We start from the raw sequence: 19,981 nt of genomic DNA on the forward strand, positions 1-19,981 counted from the left end.
CCAAGTCTTACGACTTTCTAGTGACTTAGGAACCTAATTGTTACTGTATCTTATTGTATATATATGTTATATAAATTATTATTATGCCCTAAATTTTTTATCGATTTTAATTTTTATTATAAATAAATTAAAAGAAAAAAAAGAAGTTTAAAGAGAGAAAAAAGGAACAGATTTTCACAAGAAAGCGAGATAGAGAGATCTTAATAATCTGTGTGAAATACGATCTATAGCCTCGAGACAAAGTCGAAAGTCTAATGCGTCTTTCAGAAAGTAGCAGGGCACGCACAAAAGACAATAGCCATAGTTGCACAATTCCGTGCCGCTGCTACTATCGTTGAGCACTCTCTGGAACAGGCGAGGCAGTGGTAGCGGTAAAAAGTGATGGGGCTAAGTTAAAATTCGTAGTCAGTCACGCGTCGCGTGATCGCGATTATTCTTGATTTTATCGGACTAAGAAGGAGAGAGAGAAAAAAAAACGCGCAAAGATGATCCAACCTTCGCATTGCATCATCTTCGAAGGGTTTTTGCTTCCGGCCAATTGTATCTTGGATTTCTTCCGGTCTCACGCTTCGCATAACTTCTCGTCAGTCAGATCTCGTTCTTCCTTCTCTCTCTTCCTTCCTTTTTCTCTCCCTCTCTGTTTTATATAACATCCATACACACACGCGAAATTTGATTCTGCTAGTCTTAATCGTATTAATACATGCTCCTTTCATAATTTGGATCATGTTTATTACATCATTACATCCGTAAATAAATATTTTTTCCCATAAGTTACAATTATGATTCACATACAAAGGAAATTAACGATGATAAATATTCTTGGTAAATTATTACGTGCGTAGGTGTTTCATTCGCATTATTTTATAATTACTTTAACATACCTGTTTGAGCGAGTATCCTGCTTATAAAGATGTATTATAGTCATATGTTGTGTTGTTTAATATGGCCTTTTGGTATATCATGAATTATATCTTTTTTCTCTCTCATCCCAGTTATTACTTTCGCTCTCCCACATCGTTGTCGTCGTGTAAATGTTCGAAAATTGCACGGAATTTCATACTTTGCGCCAAAGGTTTCGTCGAGGAACGCGTTAGGAATTTGGGGTCGAGAGGAAAGGGCTCGAGGATATTCAAATTCATAACTCTTAAAATATATTAAGGAAATATTTTTGACAATATAAAATTAGAATACAAAAAAATTTATTCATAGAATAAAGAATTATTATAATAGGATCTTATATTATAAGAATCTTATATAATTGATGAATTTCTCCTCAAGAGTTATAAATATTTAGCATTCGTTACAATAACAAAACAATATTTCATTTCTTATAAATCTGTTTACAGTTTGGTTTAATTCGCGCCTTTTAATTCACAGAAATTTTCAAATTGGCAAAAATTAATATTTGCATGTTAAATTTTTGGGTTGTACCTTATTGGAAATTAAAATTTACGTATATTACGAATTTTCGCGTGTGTTCGCAAGGGGAAAGCAGGATATGAGGGTTGATACGATCGATGTCGGAGCGGAAAACGGGAAGTCAGGCATGAATTATCTCAAATTTATATTAAAAGCTTCGTTTCCCGATGCGAGAAGCCGCGGAAAATGCGTTTATGCGTGAGGGGTGCGATATGTCAATTTTCAGGCAATTTCGTGGCAATTTCCTGATCCCTTCGTAAATGCTACAAGGAAAAGGGGAGAAAAGCAAATTCGCGCGAGGGAAGAAAATCTAAGAATCTAAGCATTTTGCTCATAAAAATCGGATAAATATTCCGAAAATGAAATTGGAAATTATGTCGATATTGATTGTAAGAAAAGGATTGTTTATCGACTTATCGTTTTTTTCAGAGTAAAAATTATTTATTAGCATTTTGTCTTATAATTAGCGAGACACTTTATTTTATTTAAAAGAACAAAATAGATTATATTTAAAAACGTTTTTTATTCTCTATTTTTGTACATTTCTTGGAGTTTAAAACTAATATAAATTTAATTTTTGAATTTTAATGCTACAGATGTAAAAAAATAATATATATTTTTTTAAATAGTAGAAATACGAGAATATTTACATAATTTGCATTTTTTACACTCGTAATTTTGATATTAAATTCAATAATTTAATTCTAATCTTTGATAACGTTTCCGTCTTATTTTGTAATGATAAAAGCGATAAGTTTTACATGGAGCGGAGTCTTATAATCGCACTCCCGCATGATTTTTGCACGCAATAACAACTCTCATTAATCCGCATGCCACGTAGCGTGTTTTTCGAGACATATCCTGGCTACGGCATGAGGAACCGGAAGTGGTTGTCTGGACATGTACGGCTACGTATCGAGAAAGGACGGTTCATTGTCGCTTGTGCAACGACCGTTGAAACCTGTGCATGATGTATGATACATATATATTAGTTTTGTAAAACAAGGATATAAAACACGAGTATATTTCTATAGATACATACATTCTTCCTTTTTCCCCAAATAATTATTTTTTGCCAAATAATTTTTATCTCACATGACAATTCTCTGTTTGAGGGAACTCGAACGCAATCAAATCGTCATCATATCAATCATATTGTACTCGAAACGAAAATGTCATCGAAAATGAATTCTCGCGAGTTTACTACATGGTACGCGTGGCACGTTAGAAATGGCAGAGAGAGCATTCATTACGACCGATCTGATTCTGATAACGGCATTGCAGGTACAACGACGAGCTATAGAAGTTCATCGAGGGAGCTCGTAATTTAAGAGTAGAATCGATCGTCAGCACTCGACAAGTCGTATTCGCCATTTTTTTTGTTTTTAGCAACTTAACGTTGATAGTAAGTCGTTTAAATATAATCGAATTGCCTTTGCAATAATTTTGCAATAATTTATTATTGAATAATTAAATATCTTCGCGTATACATGCACTAAATAAATGTACATAAATACATAAATTAAATATTACTGAATTAAATATTTTCACATATACATATACATAGATTGAAATACACTTTAAATATTTAATTGATAATATACCATATTATTAATTTTCAATTTATTCATAATATACATATATTAATTATTTCCAGAATTATTATGTGAATTACATAATATTTTATGCAAAACTCTAGATTTTTTATCATATTTATATTGAATATTTACTTTAATCTCCGTAGCTTTTTAGTTTTAAAATTACAAATTTAAAATAAAATTGATAATTGAAATAGAGACAGAAGGAAATACACTAGCTACGACCTTTTTTGTCTGTCAGATAATACAATATGATCTGTAATTTAATTTTAACAAAAATCAATGTCTTTGACTTAAATTAATAAAATATTTTGTTAGGTATTTTTGTATAAATTACGCAAATTAGTATTAATCATAATGTTATTTATTACCAAAGATTCTATCATAAGTTTTTTAGTTACTGAACATACAAATTTGTAATTGTTTTGCATATCTGTCAATTTTCGACACGACTTTTCTTATTGTTTTTTTTCCTAAAACACAAGAAAATGTTTTTAGCTGTAAAAAGGTAAAAATCGTACGACAAAAAATGACGTGCGCGAAAACATATGTTCATCGGATGACGAGCGTACGGCCGAGACAATCGACTTTTCGACGGTACCAGGTGCGCGGACTTGGAATTCGATCGCAGCAGGTGACTCGCTCGCTCGCGTGCTACTCTCGCGTGATCTCGTGTATGCGCGTATTAAAGCAGCCGTCGTACTATCGATTCGTTAGAGGAGGTTCAGTGACCATCGAACAGCTCGGACTCCTTGGTCGAGCTCTGTGTATTGTATGTGCCATTGGTATATAAGCTGTATAGCCTTTTTCAAACTTGACTTGAAAAGGTCGGTGACAAACATTGCTATTAACAATAATATTAAAATACAGACAGAGTGGAAAAGGAAAGCGAGCCTTAATAGGGACATTGACCTATATTCGGCTTGTAGATTTAACGCTAAATATGATATTGAATTTTATCTGGCTAATGTTAGAATGACATGCAATGTCAGAAGATAGTATCATACAGTTATATTTAGCGTTACATTTGTGGTGAAAATAATTTTTTTAATTGTTTAATTGAGTTACATTAAAATTAAATATATTATAATCATAAAAATAAAGATAATTGTCATTAAATAATATCAATATTCCAGTAATATTCAGTTATGAAAAAAAATATTAATTTATAATGATTTAATATACAACGATGATTGCATGACACATGTATGATTTTATATATTTTCATCATATAGAAGAAAGTAAATATTTATTTTATTAAAAATGTGTATGCATAGAAACTGACGAATCTTATTGACATAATACTGAATATAATCTTACTAAATAAGATCGACTAGATAGTGGGAATTTTTTTAGTCACATTATATATCCAATATCTTTGTGTTTTAAGGGCGTTTCATTTTCTGCATTTTGAATTTAGCATAAATTTAGAAATGACCCTGATATAATTCAGGTCATTGTGCAAAATTGATTTTCTCGCTTCCCAATTTATGACACTTTTGTGTCTCATTTTTCTTTATTAAGATCAATGTATCTAAACACTTTCTTTGAATTTTATATATTATATCTCAAATATAAAAATTATTCAATGTAGAATTAGCATTCCCGTTAAAATAAAGCGATTTGCAATTAGATTAATATATCTTTTAATATCGTTGTATTCTTCAACGTTATTGCGACCTAACATCAAAGCTATCGATTTTTTTTTATTCAGAACGACAGATGGAAAAAATAGTCGGATCTTCGAAGCGGATAGTATAATTTCGCGAGAAGCATTTAATATGGGAGCTTCGACGAGGCGATGAGAAAGAAAGTAAAAGAGAGCGTAATAAAGTTTATTATGCTGGGCTGGCAGGTTCTTCGATGAGAAACGTAGTAAAACGCGCGACGAGTAAAACGGAGAACGAAGACAAGCGGATAAGAAGAAAGCAGGTTCACTATGCGTCAGTTGGAATCTCAAGTATCTTGGAGCGAACATAGAGCTACACCGAAAATAATTTGATTCATCGTAAGCCTGAACATTTCATCACTTTCTTATTAATTTGTGTAATTATGAATAAATTATTTGCGCATATTTATGCGTAAAATACATTATTATTTCTATCAAATTGTTAACGACTAATTTAATTTGTCTAAACAACCGCATTCAAAATATATCCGGAATTTATCTATTACTGCAACGAATGCAATAAATGAAGTAAAACATATTATTTTATATATTTCATTAAAAAAGAAGATGTTAAATGCATTTATTATGACTAAAAGAATTTGAGTTTGGATAAATATATTAATATCTGATATCGCGAATGCGATAGAAAGCATGTTTCGCAAATTTCCTATGCGTCATTGCTCTCGCGCATGTTGCACATGTGAGGAGCGAATTCTAAAGATGCACGTAAACCGCGAGACGATTAAGTATGACTAATCGCTCAAGGAAGGAACGATGCGCTAAAAGCAGCGATATAGGTAGTCGATTCTTGGATAGCACGGGGTGCAATGCCTCCCAGGTAATCGCTCTTACAAGGACTCGAATATAATTACGAGGCGATCGTTAATTATACGTACGTGCGAAACATCAGATTAACGACTTTGGAAAAAATTTTTTTTTTGACGCGAAATGCGGTGACACATTACCTACGCCGCGACTCTTAATTATTTTAATTGCCCCTTATTCATGCGGATATTTTATTTTATCCAATCTGATAGAAATTATTTTACGGATAATGGAGGTAGATTAAAAAAATGGAAGGAGTAACTCTCACGTGTTCTTGCATTAATGAGCCATATTAAAATAATCGTGGCCAGATAATTGCGCTTTTCTGTTATATTAACCCGATCTCTAAATATATCTCGAGTACTTCGTATCGCGATGAATATAAAAAAAAGCTTTACAGATTTTTGTAGAATATATTAATTTTTATAAAATCAATTTTTTAATATATCAATTAATAATGTCGATTAATGTAGCTGATTCATGCGCGAACAAGTTTAAACAACTTAATAGGGTCATAATGAAGTATGAAACAATTTTTCTTATTATTTAGTAAATTTTTATACAAAAATGATTATTATTAATCTTAAAAATAAAAATAAGAATAATCTTAAAATTAAAAATAAAAAATAATGTAACATGTTATACATGGTAGAAGAATATCAAAAATATCTTCGACTTTTCTCCACAAAATTTGCATAGCGAATAATTGTATTTCTCACCTCTCAAGACAGACCAGAGACAACACGCGTTGTTTCCGAACAGAAGCCATACACCATATGCGCGTTTGCGATGTCGTGCATGGAAACGCACACGTACATATGAGTATTTGAAATATGACACGGCAACTCTCTCTCGCGAAGCTTCACTCATGCTCGTCGATTATCCGGATGTAATATCGATTATTCGACCGTAAACTTGTCTAGTTTCCTTGTCAAAAAAACTTTTTTTACATATATAAACAATTTATATAAAGTTATACAATTCTAGTTCATTAATTCTTTTATTTATTGTTTATATATTTGTATCGATTCTTATATATATTTTTATTATTATATCTATTCTTGATTTGAATATTTTTTAATCCTGAAAAAATTTGTGCAAAATTACAATTTTCTTGTCCGAAAGATGTATCTTGCTAAAATGATTCCGATGACAGAGGATCAAATAAATTTAATAAATCTCATAGAATTTTATTTTGAGGGCCTCTTTGTAATCATAATTCTCAGAATTTTTATTTAATGAAAATTACGTAATTACTTAATAAAAAAATTATATTTTTAATATTGTATTTTTAGACGTATTTAGATATTTTTAAAGGCCACTCGCGATTCTCGCAGGAATTATTTTACAAATCAATATCGACGTTTCGTGCAATCTGTTTTAATACAAATTTGTTTTAACAAGAGATTTACAAAGAGGTTGTAATAATGGAATGACTTTATACAATAAACATGAAACGTGAAGCACCAAAAGTTGAATGCGCCGCAGAGCGCATTCGAAAGCCCGAATAAACAAACAAGTGCATGCAAATCTCATCATAATATATCGCACGATAATATTAATATTTGCACGCGGAAGAACGGTGGAAGGAAGAACGATTATGTTTTTTTTATTTTTTTTTTCCTTTTTTTGCGAATCTAACTGCGAATAATTTTTGCTATAGCGGAACCGAAACCGCAAGATACCGCACGACACGATCCGTGCGTTTACGTAATTTATTCGCGTCGCTCCTGATATTCGATTTCACGCGATAAATCACCGAGACGCGGTCCTTTGGAAAGGTCGATCATCCGTTTGTACAATTTTCTCAAGGTCACGCGTTGTCAAGAGGGAGAAAGAAATACATCAACAATAATCCCCCTGCCCGCGAGGACGTTCCTTCCCCCCTCCCCTCCTGAGAGATCGGCAGATGGACAAACGGAAACGACTTTTTACCTCGGCACTTGGTGCCGACTGGTGCGTGAGTGCATAAAGGGTGTCCTATTTTTATAGTTAGCAACTTCCTTTCAGTGGGGATTATTCGTCAATTTGCTTCTAATTTCGCTTATGCGTTATTCTTTTTCCATTCTTTGGAATTTAAGAGTGTCATGATTCTCAATATATTTGTCAATTAATATTAATTATTTTATTACGATGAGATTATAATGAGCTAATTTATGATATCTCTAATATATCTTTCCGTTACTATCTATATTTTGACAAGATCGCGATATGATTCGATTTAATATATGACTTATTGTGTATTTTGAGTCTCTCCAAATCAATTTAGATTACTCAGAGATATCTTTGCGTTAAGTGTTAGTCATTGAATCTTATCGTTGTGAAGAATCTTGCATTCTATTCTTATAAAGAGCATATCGTCGGAAAAAAAAATTAATACATATCTAGATTAGCTTATACATCAAATGTTTCTAAGATAACGGAGCAAAAAATTCAAATTCTTTGATTATTTTAAAGTAAGTTTTGCAACGATATTTTTTGCTTACATATGTGCATTAAAGTTTGTTACATTAAATGATTGAAAATAGAAAGTTTCTCGCAAATTAGATTTCAAATATACAAATACATATGAAAATTTTAATTTTTGTTAAAAACTACAACTATTATATATACATATAATACCTCGATAGAATCACATGATTTCTAGAATTTAATTAACAAGGCAATTTTCGGAAAATCGAGAGGTCACGAAAAAAAGAGATGATGAAATTTTCCTCGTTCTTTTAGAAACACCCTATATGAATGCATTAAGCGAGCATATACGCAGGCATTTATTGGCGACGTGCGTGGAATGTGTGCGTACGCCATGGACGGCGATAATAATGCGATGAGAACTATCCCACGCATCGCGGATACGCACGAGGAGGAGCGCCTCATCGGACGTTTTCTAGCTCCGGGCTCTACTTTTCCACTCGATTTTCATCCTTTTTTGCTCATTCCTACACCCGGCACGCATCCGTAGCCAGAGTGCGTAGCGGCTTGAACGGCGGGCGGATGGCGAGTGCTAAGAAGCGGTTATTACAGCAGGTTCGATGCCACGAACCTGCATGATGAGAGTGCATCGGGAGCCACCGCGTTTCCTTTTCTGACCGTCATCTATCCCGCGAGTAAACATCCGCTCCATTCGACCATTCCTAGCTTTACCGCTGAGATGAAGAATTTTCATGAGATTTTCCCTCGATTAAACTCTTTTGAGCGTAACGTGCCGAAAAACAGAGATAATTGGATTTTATTTAAAAAGTTACACTCGGCTCTTCGGAGGAATTTTAAATTTTAATTCCTGAATAATTAATTCCTTCTCTTTTCTCATTCTTTTATGCACGATTTATAAACGTTGTAATTGTGTTTTATCTTGCAGATGCGATCGTTAAAATGTTTTTAGTACACAGCATTTTCGACGGAGTATTTGTATTTGATTTTTATTTCATCAAACGTATTTTGGTCTCAAAATCTTGGGTTTTTTTTGTGTTGATAAATTAAAAAATATTCTTTGCGGTAATTCTCTGGGTAATTCTCTATCGGTTCATCTGCGCTCCGATTCGCGACGAGTTTGAAGTGCTATTCTCCACGCGAACGAAGCAGTCAGCGGAGGGAGGTACTTTCTAGGTACTAAAGAAGTTGGCGTCGAGTATGCGAAATAGGGGCACAAAGGGTCGGCACCCTCGCGAATCGACTTAAGTTAGCGTGCCGACGGGCACTCCACTATTTTTGCTCTTGGAAAGTTATATATCACGCTCGCCAACTTTGAATTTCCATGCAGGATTAATCGCGAAATGTTGCTTGCGTTGTTAAATTACTTTTATTTTTTCTTATTATTTTCGACGTAAATTAAATCAAGAATTTGTCAATCTTTAATGTATTAGGTGGCAGTACTCGCCAATAAAAAAATTAATTATTAAATTATAAATTTTTAATTATTAATATACTTACGGTATTTTAAATAATTCTTTGAAATTTTCTTTTAATTTATTTGAAAATTTAAAATAATTTCACAAGTTATATTAATATTTGATAATTTAATGAAAAATAACTTTGTATTTTTTTCTAATTTTGCAACGATCTTTAAAAGTTTATTGATTGTAATATTAAATTGCATAAATGTAATATAATATAATATAATTTTTTTAATAAATGTGTTTTTAAATAATATTATAAATATTAATTATAGTCAACATTTTGTTATATCAAAAAAATGTGATATAATAAATAATAGATTATTAAATTACATTAAAAATGTCTAATGTTAAATTGAGTTTAAATCTTTAGCATGTTTTTTAGACTAATTGGTAATATGATTCGCGATTTAAGAATTATTGAGTGCAAAACATTCGAGCATTAAATGGCCCAATAAAATTCACATCGATAGACCATATTGCCTATTGTTGTATTTCTAAAGACCAGCGCTCGGGATTGTTTGAAGAAAGAACAAAGAAACGTAGCGATGAACTATGATGATTGTTGGAAATTTTCCCAACCGTTTCTCGATTGCTACGTTTTCCAGCAATATACGCTATTTAAAAGTATGCGCGGAGCGCGAACGTAGTTTCGCGTTCCCTCGTATATATTCTGCAATCCAGTGCCTCTATAATTATAGCTACAGATCTAGGTGAACTGGCTCATTTTATTATCCTATAACGTGAGAAGATTCCTTCCGCTTCGCAAGTGTGAGAGTTGTTGATTGACAAATGAATTGAATTGACAGTTTCGAGGAGAAAAGAGCTAGAGAGAAATTGGAAACCATAAATATATCTTTTCTATTTTATTATAAAATAAAGCATGACATTTTTTATATAATGTAGGATTTTTCAAAAGGAAAAATTCAATATGGATTATTGTCCAAATTTGTATGAAAGAAAAATTGTGATTGGATATACATCCATCCATCTTTATAAAAGGCATCATTTTATATCAATTATACTAATGTTTAATATAAAATTAAATTTTTAAACAGATTATTATATTTTGATGATTTTTTCTTTTTTTACTTAATTTTATCGATAGGAATATTGAAGTTTATTCTTTTTAATCGGAAGTTATTCATGTACCAGATAGATGTTGTCTGGTCGCTGCAACGCGCGACAATCGAGTGCGAGGGCGGGCAAAGTCGAATTAATAGAATGTTATATAAAAAAAGTGCGTAGATAAGCGAGCGGGGGACGATCCGGTCGTTTAATGAGGATGTACGCGTATTATGACAGCGTAGGTCGCACGTCGCGTTTCTAATCGCGTCGCAGGGTATGTTAGCGGCGTTAATAATGGTAGCGCGGATGTGTAATAATGTTGACGACGATATGAACGTGCCACAGAGTAGGCCAAGGATCTTCAGAGAGGCCGAGTATCGATACTGATCCATCAAAGATGTTCGGGCTAGCTTCATTAAAATACAGCGAAAAAACTTGAACGTGCGGTATCTCGTTTCTGAGAGCTTAGATTATTAAGTATTCGCTACGCAAGTGTAGCAAAATGTTGTACTTAAACTCGCATCACGCAAGATTTTGTAACAAGTGTACGTGTGTATGTGCTTCAGACGTTAAATCTTAGAATGTTACGCATTTGATATCTCATAAAAATCATATCAATAATAATAGATTTTTATAATTAAGTTACAATTAATTAATAATATATATAATACTGAATAGTCTCAAGTATACAGGACGTTTCATAAGTGGTGGGCAAAATTTCAGGAATGGATTCCTCATGCTTAGAGAAGAAAAAAAAGTTAATCAACATAGGTCCGGAAATGATTAGTTTTTGAGTTATTCAGATTTTTGTAATATAAAATTTTGTCTCATTTCTCGTCTTAGAAGTCCTTTTACAGGCATCAACAATGTTTTTCAAGTTCGGCGGCCTGAATTGTTGATACCTGTAAAAGAACTTCTAAGACGAGAAATGAGACCAAATTTTGTATTACAAAAATTTTAAAAACTCAAAAACTAATCACTTCCGGATCTGTGTTGATTAACTTTTTTTTCTTCTCTAAGCATGAGGAATCCATTCTTGAAATTTTGCCCACCATTTATGCCCTGTATAGTAATTAATAATTATTAATATGTAATAAATTAAAAACAATAATTAAAAAATAATAATAATTAATTTTAATAATAATAAATTTTATTCACAGTTTTATTAAAGGTAATTAAAGTCGTTTTTAAGATGAATAATTTATGTAATATCTCTGAATATATTTAAATTCAATGGGAGAGACTGCAAAGAAAAATATGCATGCGTGAAAAGGCAGCGGATCAGTAATCCGAAATTGTACAAGTATCTTTGAAGAAGTCTTTCATAGTTAGAGCACATTCTATACATGACTTTCTTAGAAGTCGATAAGATCGATAACCCTTTGACAGCTTTTGCGTCTTTCGCGAAGATAATACCAGCGAGCGAATCGCGATACGACATTGTACATTTATAGAAAAATCTGATACAAAAATGTATATTCCATGCGGATATACGCGAAAGTAGCGATATGAATCGTAATCGATTGTTTTACGTCACATAAGAGAACACAGATGCCAAATACATCACCTTTGATCCACAGTTATTCGGATAGTTTACGTTCTTTTGCGCCGTGTTGCATGAAGCTGTCAAAGAGAGAAACATATCGGCCAAACTAGCACGAGACGAAGCATATTCCGCAGTAGAGTGTCGCGCGCTTTTAACAGACGAGCCTTTGTGATATTGTACTCTGTCCGAAATATCGCCGTCAGCATCTCTGGATCCAATCTAGTCCGTTCGTCGGATGCACAAGCACTCGGAGCATGAGTGACAAACGGCCGGCACACGCGCTATTTATTCCGTTTCGGCCGCGTGTTTCGAAATTTGGAATTTACGTCGCCAGTTACAATCGGTTTACGCGAAAAAGTTTTGCACCTGAATCCAATTCTCGCGTAGAAATCGATAAATATCTCGCGTTAAACATGCGGGTCGGTGTGCCGCTCTTTCAAAAATTGCTCCCGCAACTTGTTTCACCGATCATCTATCTCATCGTTTGCATTTTGCGTGCCCACTCTTCAAGTAACGGTATCAAGTAGTCTATTCTCTTCTCTCTCTTAATTCCCGTGTGCAATTTTTAGTAACGCCGTCTACCTGCAACGCTTACATATTTTGTTTCATGATGGTCACGGTACGTTTACACTTACATACGGTGAATCTCGCACGGTCGCCTCGGTGATTTAGATTACTTGAAATACCTCGCTGTAACGCATAAACTTTTCAAGCAATCCTGGAGAATAGCATATCTGTTTACGGATACTAATTGCATACCGCGCATTTGTAGCACGCAATTGTAGAATTCTCGCTCTACATTTGTAGGAAACGCGAGTGTCTTACATTAGATAAATGAAACAATTTGAACGCGATAAGGCCCGACTTATTGTTAATGACGGATATTATTAGCTTCATGGTTTGCGCGGTCGATCTGTCACTGGAGCTTTTGTTAATAGCATTATTTTTACGACAGAAGCAAAATGTTCGGCAATAGAATGTTATTTATAGATGACGATAAATAAGACATTTGGGAGAATAAAGGAAAGAAAAATGTATAAAGTAGAAAATAGACTTTGCCTCATCATCCTATTAACGTTATGTGTCTTTTATTATGATAAAATAATAAAATAAAGTTTAAATAAAGAGAAATTTAAATTGTGAGCGAGGCGTTTATGCGACACAATGATATTTTGTTATCTTTTCTAGGATGTCAAATGTCATCGATATGCGCGGATATATCCTTGAAGTTTGAAGCTCTTATTTTATAGGAATATTAAATTAAGATTCTTTAGCTATCTAAAAACATGTATTATTCTGAATGCAAGCGATAATGATAAATTATATAAATTATATAATTATATAAATTTAGATAAATTATATAATATCGAAGCTTGTGAATAACTTGATTTTTTACTAAGAGAATTTACTTATTATATAAAAGAGCTGGCTTTTCAAGTTTATTTTACTTTTTTTATTCACAGTCTTATGTAGAAAATTTTATTCAATTGTAATTTTTCAATTATTTCAAAATATTACCAACTAAAATATATATTAAATATTGTTAGTAACTCTGTGATGTACGACGATGCAATCTGAGCCGAAATGCAGGGCATAATTACATAAGCCTAGCATCCGATATTAGAAGGCGGAGTATTTACTCTGCAGGTCTCGTTTCTCATATAGGAGGGCGGCTTTACGAATTGCCCCATATACCGAGGATATTTTTATCGATGAGTCGTTTACATGGCGTCGTCGAAGACAGATTTGACTCTAGGACCCACGCGTTGTCTAGAAAATTACGGTGCTGTAAACAGACCGTGACGTAGATTCTGCAAGCATAATATATTAAGGATGTTTTATATATATTTTCAAAATATTAAGAATTTAATGAAAATTGTACAGAATGTCCTTACATATGTTTAGAATCTTCAGTACAATTTTTAAATCGGTTCACTAAAGCGTTCACAAGTTATAAGGATTTTAATTTGCACCGAATTAACATGTGTTCTTATGGGAAACGTATAACTACGTCGATTCAAATGATAATAACACATGGAAATAATATTCAGAATTTGTTTAAAATTTGCAAAAGTTTAGATACAGAGGAAATATTTGGAAATAATATTATACAAGTACTAACTGGTTAAAAAGATATTAAATATAATTTAATAAAGTTAGCCATGTATCTGTTACAAGGCGAAATTCTCTGTTAAAAGTTAATCATTTCGATTAACAAAATTCGGAATATTTTAGTAAAAACGCAATAAATATTAAAAAATACATCTCACAATTTCTTACTCAAAATAGACCAAAAGTGGATATTCATCAATATTGATTTTCAGCTACTTTTTGCTGGGATTGTACATACAAAACATCCTTAAATTTTTTTATGAATATAGTAATAAAGTATCCTTTACATTACCTGAAATCTCTTCGATGAGTATAATATAATTCCCTTTATGACATAATAAATGACTATTGAAGGAAACTAAATTTTACAATTATTATATCGCAATTGTCGTAATTAAAAAAAAATGGAATCGCGTTTTGTAGAATCTTACATATTTGTTTAATCGTGTCACATCCTTTCGTTGAGCGTTCAACGACGTTGCGATGATGAATCACATCACCTGTTCATCGAACATATCGGCCCAATGTTTCATCACTTCTACCTGAATGTCTATTCGCGCCACACCCGCGCGTATTATTATCAGCCGCAGACTTTTACACAGGCCGATAACAAGGCTCGTAACTGACTCGGTGATCGACCTATATGCAAACGTAAACATCGACAATAACTCGTTACGGATATGTTGGACCCGCCATCAATCCGCCCATCCCGTCAATCGTCAATTACGTATTGTTACACGAGTCGACTCGATGGTCGATGATCGGGCACGATTAGCAAATTGATATACGCGCCTCTGTGCACTTATCCGTCGCGTTTTGTTTAACGAAACGGCGTCTCGCTTCGTGGTGCATAGGCGAGTCGCGAGACGCGGACTCAGCGAGTTCCTTTAACGAAGGGGAGAAAGAAAGAGCCGGTCGAGTCTCGAGCGGGAAAAGAAGAAGAAGAAGAAGACGACGACGACGACGACGAGAAAGAGGGAAAAAACAAGTAGTACGAAGCTAAACAGAAACGATCCGCAAGGCCGACGAAGCTCCGTTCTTCTTCGTACTCCACCTCGCCGTGCCAGCCTCTCTCGAGATATTCCTGCGCTCGTGTACGGCTTTTATTCTTAATAGATTGCCTTCCTTTGCTCCAACACTCGTGTGTAAAAGTTTATGCAAGAAGCCTATAAACAAGTTTCTGCTTGCGCGTAATTCAAATGATGATTTATTTAAATGAGGGATATTTATTTCCCATCGAATGCGCATGTAGTCCTTCGAAGATTTTATTTACAAGTTACAAGTTATGCGTAATACTTGTGATATTTTCATATTAAAAATGGGATAGTTATCTTTAATGAGAAAAATCGTTTGATTGGCCAACAAGATGTATCTGATAGAAGAATTTTGATTAAACCAAGCAGAATTCTTAGTTATCTCGATTTTTTTATAACTATATATAGAACGTTTAATATATCTTATTATGAATATTTAATTAATATTTTCTAGTTGGATCTATAAAGCTTCTTGTTATATTAACTAAACATGGACATAGTGATGCTATTTTCTTTGTAAATTTAATATTATTACCAAAAAAATTTGATAAATTTAACAGAAAGAAATTAATCATACTCACCTGGTAATTCCTGGTTGAATCAGATTTCTAATTAATGCCAGATTTTTTCTCAGTGTTTAGTATTTTTGCCAACGTCTCAAGACGTTGAGTAAATTTTTACATTCCTGTTATATTTTCTTGTTTGTCTGCATATATAATGAGGGATTTGAAAAACCTTGAACTATACTGATAAGTAATAGGTTAATGCGAAGAGAATATTCTTGAACGACAGGATCGATCGGTGAACGGAGGAATAATGCATAAGTATTGGTGGGACTATTTCGACAGCGCGCTCATAAAGTTTCTTTTTAAGCAAGATTGTAGATAGAGGAAATATATATGAAACACCAGACGGAATACGATTGAATGTATTCGAGGTCATGATCGATCTGTCCTGTCCGCGTCCAGAAGTATTCCGCGATTCCGCGTATTTTTGCCCCTTTCAATCAAGAAGTAAAATCTTCCACTTGTTCTTAGTCATTTAAAGTCGCTAGTCTCGCACATTTAAAATTATCCTTTGTTATATAGCTGTGAACGAGTCAAGGCTAAAATTATATATTTACGTAAAAATTAGATAAATATCTTATCACGTACATATGTATTCGATGTAATTTCTTACCATTCTGCAATTATTAAAAATTTTAATACGACAGATAAATGTGAAGAGAGAGAAATTACATAGAGATTATGTAAACTTTAAATTAAATATTAGCTGCTAGGATAATTAAATAAATTTTCAAGTACTTCGATTCAATTGAAGCGAGACTTGGTCCCGTTCTATAAAGATCAAGAACCTCTAATCCTGATATTGTTGGGTTCGTGGATGATCGCAACGCCAAGTATTTGTGTGACCTCGACTTACCGCTTTCAAGGTAGTTAAGATAACGTGTTTCGCATGACGTTACTTATTCAAGGTCAGAGGATAGATCGGAAGAGTTAAAGCATAGTATTCTCTTCTTCTTCTTTTTTATATTTTGAATTTTTTAACGTCAATTTGATATTAATTGGATTTGTCTATTTTTAAACTGCGCATGCAATAGTATATTTCGTATAATCGGGTTGTGTAATATTATATAAATATGATTTATTTATACAATTTGTTATTTTATTATTACGTATTATTTATATTTTTTTATTATTCATGTGTAATTTATGTTTTTATTTCAATTTTATTTTAGTTATTGAAAAGAAATGTATTTTTATTAAAAATATAAAATGGAAATATTTATTTAATATATATATTTTACTATATCTTATATCTTATATACATTTTATAAGGAAATGTTAATATTTTATTTTATGCGATATCGCAAACATAATACGTAAAAATGTACATAATTTTTTAAATAATTTTAAATATTTTTACATCGTACAGTGTATGTGTTGTACATAAGAATGTATAATTTATCGAGTCGCATAAAATATTGGGATTATTAATTTATGAGCCAAGTCTCAAGTGCTATGTAGATACACGTAATCTTCACTAATATTTCCGGCCCTGAAGGAATTAAAGGTCAGCATGCTGACGTTTCCAGTTTGGTCGATATATGTTACATCTGCAGGTGCACTTTAATGAGCGACTTCCGATTCGAGACGTTTATAATTCAACTTACGTGTCTTGCGATTTATAACTGTGCTCTTTGTCGTCATTGAAAAAAATTATTGAAGTAGTGTGAGAATGATGAATCATATTTACGTCGCCCTTCGAGGAAAGCTTAATAATCGTTTTCTTATCAAAGTGCTTATACAAGCACTTGTGCGATATAGTCAAGCCACAGCCAAGCAAAAAGAAAGATAGCATGTTTATCGCGAAATGATACAAGTGTCCCTGTAAAACTGATAGCATGTTAAATTGAGATCATTATTCTTATTTATATTTTTATTTATTTTCTGTTACAGAATCTCACACGTGATCGTCGAGATTGGAAGAAACACACTATGATGACAAGATATGTCCTTCCAAAGATTCGTCAAAATATTTTTTCACAAGGATATTCCGTGACCAAACGCTCTTTCCGTGACTCGAAATTTACATTTCATGCATAATACAATTTTCGAAAGGTACGCGATGGAAATATCTTACGCGAGAAAAATGCGACGCCTTCTGAAGACCAATAAAATCATACGACTCATTTTATAAATGGCCGACAAAGTCTCGCATGTATCGAAAAACGGAAATCTCTTCTCTCATCGGTGGCGATGTTTAGAAACGAGTCTCTGATCAGGACACGGAATTGCGCGACAGCTGTTAGAAAAAGGACCGTGCTATAGTCTTGCGGGCTATTATGACGGACTACTTGGATCCACACTTTGTCCGGGCTCTCTGCCGTGATCCAGAAAGACGAACCCTTCAGGTAAGTGTAAACAGTATCCGTTCTCTGATTATCTCAAAGTTTCTTCGAGAGCATCGATTCGAGAGATTCGCCAAGAAGTGTCTGCTGACTTTGCGAGCAACCTGAGCGTGCAATCTATCCACTTGATATTTGCATAATGCGCACATGGCATAAGATTAGTGAATGTGCGAATTGTGTGTGTGGTCGCACGATTATCCGAACTCTGTGAACACGTACATTCACAACGGTGAAAAGGTTAAAGGACTTCATCGGCAGATAATCTTGAGGCAATGCTATTGGAACTTTCGAAACTAGCACAGCTTTCTTATGTAATCGAAATAATATTTTTTGTGCAGATCTATAGTAGAATGATAGCTATTTTATATTACTTATATAAAAAATAAGAACGCAATTATCATAAAAAAAATTTATACAAAACAAATATATTTTAATCATTTTTTAATGTAATGAATACTAAATGATTAATATAATGCAAATATTTACGATATAAAGATGCGTTGGAAAAAAAATATTGAGAATTAAAACGTTTCAAGTAATTAAAACAAATGTACTCTTGTAACATTTATACTAATTATAATATTAATTAAAAACTAAAAATATGTAATGATTATTTAAAAAGTCATTAAAAAAAATTACTTAGCGATTTAAATAATGTAATTTCTTAATTGTTAAATAATTTGATTCAATCTTTCGGGTATTACCTGAATAAATATTTGCTCAGTCTATTTAATCGAATTTTGGACGTAGAATAATAAATTGCGTCTCATTTTTAATTTTTTCCCCAAATCCATTTTTTCCGACTGTTCTCCTTTCTGTTAATTAATTAATTACCGCGTTTATGTATCTAACACGTGTGAAATATGTGAGGTATAGGAACGCATTAAAATATTGCAATCGAATATTGTTTTTATCAAGTATTTACTTTGGTCAGACGTTTTGAAATTGTCATCATTCAAGAGAATATATAATAAAAATCCGATACTTTTGTAATATATTCGGTTTGATAACGTACGTATATATTCATAACATTTTATTTTCCAAGAATATAAATAGAACACGCAATATTTTCTATTTCCACAATAAGAGAAAACGGTGGATATTTCGTGCCATCGATCTTCCTATAAAGCAATAATACAAAGAGAACATGTAAGCGGTGTGTGTGAAGGCGTATCTCCGAAGAAACGCGTGCATCGTAGATCTTGTAGACAGATAATAGTCTTGGAAAGTATAACATATTCTTTGCATTTGCCAGATCGCGAACAACTTTGGTGTATACTGCAAAATACAAAGAGAAAGAACGTTCTCATTAATTATCGGAGAAGTCGGATTCTCTTGAGAAAATTTTCCATTTTCCAACAAAATATTTTAATCGCAAGTGATGATTATCTTTAATATAAAAATTAATCCGTACATTTTTATAGATTTTATATATTTCCTAAATATATATATATAATAATATTATTATATAATATTCCTAGAGTTATGTAATAATGTTATATAAATTTATGATTGACATCAATGTCATAAAATATTACATCTTCGAGTCCTTTTTCTGCGAAGAAATTTAAATCCGTTTTATATTGGAATGCGGAAGTTAACAATTTATCGTGCTTAAAGTGTACATATGTATCATCGACACGACGTGCGATCAATATATACTTTCGGCTTTCTAGCGACTTTCAACAGTATGTTACGCCATCGTTAATGATCCGAGGAGATTCTTCTTTAGTTCTCTTGAGCGGAGGATTATTCAATGTAGACGTAATCCTTTTCCACTTAGCGAAAAAGTTACTTTACGAAATTAAATCTTTATTCAAATCAGGCTAGATAACATTATTGATAAATGGAAGATAAACTTGCTAAATAAATTTGAAAGAAATTTAAAGGAAATCTTAAAGAA

At 32.7% G+C, this 19,981-nt stretch overlaps 1 pseudogene; it reads left to right on the plus strand.

Moving 5' to 3' along the window:
* Positions 1–19,981, plus strand: part of LOC112637065 — a 37,833-nt pseudogene that overhangs the window by 8,864 nt on the left and 8,988 nt on the right.

The sequence above is a fragment of the Camponotus floridanus genome, unplaced genomic scaffold (genome assembly GCF_003227725.1).
Source record: "Camponotus floridanus strain SB8 unplaced genomic scaffold, Cflo_v7.5 scaffold19, whole genome shotgun sequence".
NCBI lineage: Eukaryota > Metazoa > Arthropoda > Insecta > Hymenoptera > Formicidae > Camponotus > Camponotus floridanus.